General features: G+C 40.5%; 1 non-coding gene across 1 annotated transcript; it reads right to left on the bottom strand.

The window, feature by feature from the left end:
* Nucleotides 1–4,673: 4,673 nt before the first annotated feature.
* Nucleotides 4,674–4,780, bottom strand: LOC148790389 (small nucleolar RNA R71). The gene has a single exon (XR_016079071.1). It is a non-coding gene; the product is annotated as a small nucleolar RNA R71 (small nucleolar RNA).
* Nucleotides 4,781–6,672: the final 1,892 nt, after the last annotated feature.

Raw genomic sequence — 6,672 nt, 5'->3', positions numbered from 1 at the left:
TGGTAAAGGATGGTCCTTTGGATTTTCTAACCGTAGAAAATCTTTCCACTTGTTAACCTTGCCTACAAGGTAAGATGACTAAGCGGCCATTTGACGGGAAGCCTGAAAGATCTGCAGGCACACTTAACCTAATACATACTGATGTATGTGGTCCTCTGAGTGTTAGGACACGAAATCAACACGTGTATTTCATCACCTTTACAGATGATTTCTCACGATATGGTTACGTGTACCTAATGAGACATAAGTCTGAATCCTTTGAAAAGTTCAAAGAGTTCAGACAGGAAGTCGAGAAACAGTTAGGGAGAGAAATTAATGCCCTTCGATCAGATCGAGGTGGCAAGTATCTCTCTAACGAATTCAGGGACTACTTAAAGTCAACGGGATAGTGTCACAATTAGCTCCTCCTGCCACACCTCAACTGAACGGTGTTTTAGAGAGGAGGAATAGGACCTTGTTGGACATGGTCCGATCACTTCTCGTACACTTACAATTACCCACATCCTTTTGGGGATATGCATTAGAGACTGTTATCTACGTGCTGAATCGGGTTCCAACCAAATCAGTTTCGAAAACTCCATATGAACTATGGACCGGAAGGAAGCCAAGTGTAAGACACTTGAAGATTTGGGGTTGTCCTGTACACGTTAAAAGAACAAGTGCAGACAAGTTGGAATCCAAAACCTGTCGTTGCCTATTTATAGGCTACCCAAAAGATTCGGTGGGTTATCTATTCTATGACCCAAGTGAGTAGAAAGTGTTCTGCAGTCGAAACGCCCAATTCTTAGAAACCGAATACATTCTGAACACCCATTGTCAGGAAATAGTTCTTGATGAGGAGAGCTCAGGAGTAGTGGGAGATGTCCCACAGGTTCCAGGTAGTGACCAACCTAGAAGATCCACTCGGGTATCCAGGCCACCAGTCCGATATGGTTATGACCAGGATAGTTACCTGGTGGAAGCCTTGACTAGTGAGGAGGATCCCGTAAGTTACGCGGAGGCTATGTTAGACATAGATTCCCAGAAATGGGTGGAGGCCATAAGAGCTGAGATGGACTCGATGGAGACCAATGGAGTCTGGACTCTAGTAGATCCGCCCTCCGGGGTAAAAGCAATTGGTTGCAAATGGATCTACAAGAGGAAGAAGGGCCCCGATGGCAGGATTGAGACCTACAAAGCTCGTTTGGTGGCGAATGGATGTCAAAACCACATTCCTGAATGGAGATCTTAGTGAAGATATCTACATGCAGCAGTCGCAAGGCTTCATTGTTGTTGGTCAGGAACACATGGTATGTAAACTCAATAGATCCATATATGGACTTAAGAAGGCTTCTAGGAGTTGGAACATCCGTTTTGATTTTGCCGTCAAAACGTTTGACTTTGAGCAGAATCCGGATGAGCCCTGTGTTTATAGAAAGTCCAGTGGGAATAAGATCACCTCTTTGGTGTTGTACGTGGATGATATCCTACTCATTGGGACTGATGTGGGAATGTTGAATTCGGTCAAGGTATGGCTGTCACAGTAGTTCTCCATGAAAGATCTTGGAGAAGATTCATATATACTCGGTCTTCGACTCTATAGAGATAGATCGAAGTAGATAATTGGATTATCCCAGGCTGCTTATATTGACAAAATTGTCAAAAGATACAGCATGGAGAACTCCAAGAAAGTAAACGTTCCTTTCGGGCATGGAGTCACTCTCTCCGAGAAGATGTCTCCCAAGACCTCTGAGGAGATTGAGGGCATGAGAGACGTTCCCAATGCCTCAGCCGTAGGGAGCATCATGTATGCCATGCTGTGCACTCGCCCGGACATTGCTCAAGCGGTGAGTGTGGTAAGCAGATTCTAGGCAACCCAGGGCAGGAGCATTGGACTGTTGTGAAGAACATACTTAAATACCTTCGAAAGACAAAAGAGTTTTGTCTGGTATTCGATGGTAGTTCACTACAAGTTCTAGGGTATACCGATGCCAATTTCCAGTCGGATCCAGATGATAGAAAGTCTACAATTGGGTGCCCTCTCCTTCCATTTTCAGACATAGGATCACCCCAAAACCATCTTAACCAACCATTAGAAACCCTAGGGCATCCCTAACTTTGCTAAATCCTAGGTGTCGCCTCCCACCTTTCTCTCTATTTCCAGTTGTGTCCACCCTTATCTATAAAAGGGGGCATAGGGGCCCTGTAGAAGGGGTTGGTCAATTCACTCAGGTAAGAATGAAGGCTGATCTTGAGAAGTTCAAGGGTAGAGAAGAGGTTGACGCCCAGGCAAGAGGAGGGGTTCCTACTTGCAGTTCACCAGCACAATTTCTGCCTCCTCTGGATTTGAATCGCAACCATTTTTTTCTTCAGTTTTACAATTACTTTTTGTTCTTTAATTTCCAGTTTAATTTTTTCCTTCCTGCAATTTTATTTTTATTAGATGTAATTTGTGTTTTATTTCTTTTCTGCAGATCTGAATTTTGGTCAGGTAAGATGGAAGGCCTAACTCAAAAAGTTCGAGGGTTGAAGGAGAGATCCGGAGACTACTGATGAGAATAAAATTTATCATATTTTTATCCCCTAATATTCTGTCTTTTATACTGAATTAGTACTTAATGAGACTCATATTTCTTGTATTTCGGTGTAGGGCATGGAAAGAAGTCGCAAGAAGGAAAACAAGGCTAATCGGATGGATTTTCAGTTTCGGCAGCGATCAGAAATCTGGGCTTAACTTTCATATCTGAGCTCCGATTGGGCTGATTCAAGATCCACTGGAAAGATGAGCGATCAATCTACAACTTTCATGTTTTGGGATTTCGAATATTCAGCCTATGTCGAAGCCAAATCCGGGCCCAAATACGGAGCAATTTCGTAGTGAGGCCCAGTTCCCAGCTGAAGCCCATTTCGCAGAAAAACATTGAGGCGGCCCAAATTATTAAAGCAGCCCGTTCGAATTCAAGAATTCGAGAGTCCTCTTAGATTTAAATTTTTAAATGTAATTCTGGAAAGATTAAGAAAGGTTTAGATAATGAGAGAGGAGAGAAGATAGGATAGGATAGGAGGAATTTGGATCAAGGCTGGATTATCCATTCTTGAGATAACTCCAAGTAATTTTAAGCTATATGAGGCTGGGCGTACCAACCCTAAGGTATCATGAATTGCATTGAGCTATCTATCAAGAAAGGAGAAAACAAACCAAGAAACTTGGGGGAAGGTGATCAAGAATTCAAGAAACCTCAAGAAGAAGGTGGCGGCAAGAAGAGGAGATCTCAGCACCATGGGCGAATTCATGAGTTCTTTCTTTCCCTTTGTTTGCTTTAATTCTTTTATCATGAACTGATTTGTTTTTAACTAGGGCTGTGGAAATCCTAACCCTGTTAATGAATACATTTTTATCTTTATGATTTATCCAAGATTGTGATTTCCATTCAGTCTATGAATTATTTTGCTTAATGCGATTAAGAGCTTGGCCACCTCTTAATTGATTTGGTTTATGTGAATGAATCGAGAGATGAATTCACATAATCGACTGAATAGTTCATAGTGTGAATTGAATGGTATATAGAGATATATATACATGATTCATCTAAATATAATGGTTTTCCTCATACTTAATGCACTTCCATCTTGAGAGCTCTACTCGAGAGATCGAAGGGTTACCTAATGGGCGTAGTTTAGTATATCTCGAGAGAGAATATTAAATAAAATTGGAAAGACCTCAGCTTATGGGAATGACAAATAAGCTTGGTTAATTGACTCCATTAATATTCATTACATTGGTTAGGTGGACCAAAAGCCCTAGCGATTTCATCCATTGCATATTCGGTTAGTGATCACCTTTAATTCTATTTTCTTTTTCTAGTTTTTATTTTCAGTTGTCCTTACTCTCTCAAATCTGAATTTCGATTGTCCAAATAATTAGGGAAGATTGTGGTTCTAATACTTATTTTATTAAATCCCCGTGGGAACGATATTTTTATACTATTTGATAACTAGTACACTTGCTAGGGTTATATTTATAGCTATCATGTTTTTGACGCCGTTGCTGGGGATTTAATCCTAAAATAATATTAGAACATGTTAACCTTGATTAATTTGGATTTTTATTTCTGTTTTTATTATTTTATTTTGTTTGTTTGAATTCTTGCTTTGTTCAGATTTACTAGTGCATGACACGCACTAGAAGAGAGGGACTAGTAGAATTCGATTCTGAAATAGAGAGGACCCTTCGCTTATTGCAAACAACCAACAGAGGTAAAGCAAGAGAGGAGGTTGATATTGGCGAACCAGCAATAAAAATTGGGGAAGAAATGGCAGAAGCAAATCGCACCCTCCTGGACTATGCTTGTCCAACCATTGATGGGGTGACTTCTAGCATTTGTAAGCCCACAATTCAGGCCAACAATTTTGAAATCAAGCCTGCAATAATTCAAATGATTCAGACAAGTATTCAGTTTAGTGGGTTACCAAGTGATGACCCTAATGCACACATTGTTAACTTCTTAGAAATATGTGATACATTTAAACATAATGGAGTTAGCGATGATGCTATTAGGCTTAGATTATTTCCATTTTCATTGTGTGATAGAGCTAAAGATTGGCTTAACTCACTCCCTGTAGGAAGTATCACCACTTGGAATGATCTAACCCAAAAATTTTTGGCTAAATATTTCCCACCCTCTAAAACAGCAAAGCTGATTAATGATATTACTACTTTTGCTCAATTTGATTGGGAATCTTTGTATGAAGCATGGGAACGATTCAAGGAGATGCTTAGGTAGTGTCCTCACCATGGGATACCAACTTGGCATCAAATTCAGACTTTTTATAATGGTATTACCACCCCCTCTAATCGATCCATTATTGATGCAGCCGCAGGTGGCACAATCATGAGAAAAACACTAGAGGAAGCTTATGACCTAGTGGAGGAGATGGTGTCGAACAGCTACCAGTGGAACAATGACCGAACCAATCAGAGGGGAGTACACCACATCGATTCCCTTGCAGCCATATCTGTTCAACTTGCTAGTCTGAATAAGAAATTTGATGCTTTTAATATTGCAGCAATTAATACACCATCTAGCATCCCATGTGATTTTTGTGGTCAAATAGGACATACAAATTCTGATTGTCCATTAAATAGTCCTTTTACTTCACATGAGAATGCTAATTTTATCTCCCATGCTGGCAGGTCAAATTTCAACCCATATTTGAACACATACAACCCAGGGTGAAGGAATCATCCAAATTTTTCATGGAACAACAATCAAAAGACACCCATGGGATTCCAACAACAGCCGCCCCCACAAGAAAAAAAGAGTAATTTGGAGGAGATGATTTCTAAGTTCATCAATACTGCTGAGGAAAAATTCCAAAGCCATGAAGCATCGATTAAAATCTTAGAAGTTCAAATAGGGCAGATTGTAAATCTGTTGTCGAAAAGAAAAGAGGGACGTCTACCCAAAAACATGGAGAAGAATCCCAGAGAGCAGGTAAACGCAATAGCCTTAAGAAGTGGGAAGACAGTCAGCGAAGCCCAAGAAAACGACAAGGAAGCTGATGTGGCCGATCTGCAAAAGGAGAATGAGGAAAGCACCCCTAAACTGAATTTAGATGAAACTAACTTCCTATCCCCTACCCAAGAAGAGTCTTGAAGGCTAAATTAGATAAGCAATTTGAAAAATTTTTGAAAGTGTTTAAAAAGATCCATATCCCCTAACTTCCTATCCCCTACTCTATTTTTGAAAGACTTGGATTGCATGAACTAACGTCTACCACTATTGCCCTAGAGTTGGCCGATCGAAGCATTAAATACCCTAGGGGAATAGTGGAAGATGTCTTAGTTAAAGTAGGGAATTTCATCATCCCTGCTAATTTCATCATGTTGGATATGGAGGAGGATAGATTGATGCCATTAATTATAGGGAGACCCTTTCTTGCTACTAGTAATGCCTTAATTGATGTACAAAAGAGTCAACTTACTCTTAGGATCAATGGTGAAGAAGTGATATTTAATGTCTTCCAAACCCTGAAGTATCCCAACACGAGAGAACATGAGATATATGCAATCGACTCTATTGATGTGGTGGCAGCCGAAATTAATAAATCAAAGTTAGATGACCCGTTTGAAAGCTGTATTATTAATTCTTGTGATGACATACAGGTCAAGGAGGAAGAGATGAATTTTAGAGGCCGGCCAAGAAGAGTGCAAGCCAAGACAAGGGAGATTTCTACCACTAGATGGGCCGACCTCCTCTTAACAATTATTACCTTCCATCAAAGCACCTCCAGCTTTGGAACTTAAACCCTTACTCTCTCATTTAAAATATATATTTCTGGGAGAAGAGTCCACCTTACCCGTGATTATCTCTGCTGATTTGACAGGTCTCCGGGAGGAAAAACTGGTGAGAGTGCTGAAACAGCACATACTAGCCATCGGATGGAGCATTGCCGACTTGAAAGGGATTAACCCCTTGGTATGCACACATAAGATTTTGATGGAGGAAGGCTGCAGTCCCAAGGCACAACCGCAAAGGAGGCTCAATCCTAAAATTCAACAGGTAGTAAAGGCAGAAATTCTGAAATGGCTCGAAGCAGGTATTATCTATCCGATTTCTGATTGATCATGGGTAAGTCCTGTTCAAGTCATACAAAAAAAGGGTGGGATTACTCTAATTCTAAATGGAAATA

Source organism: Nelumbo nucifera, chromosome 7 (genome assembly GCF_055504915.1).
Source record: "Nelumbo nucifera cultivar China Antique chromosome 7, China Antique-T2T, whole genome shotgun sequence".
NCBI lineage: Eukaryota > Viridiplantae > Streptophyta > Magnoliopsida > Proteales > Nelumbonaceae > Nelumbo > Nelumbo nucifera.
This window is presented reverse-complemented; position numbering and strand designations above follow the sequence as displayed.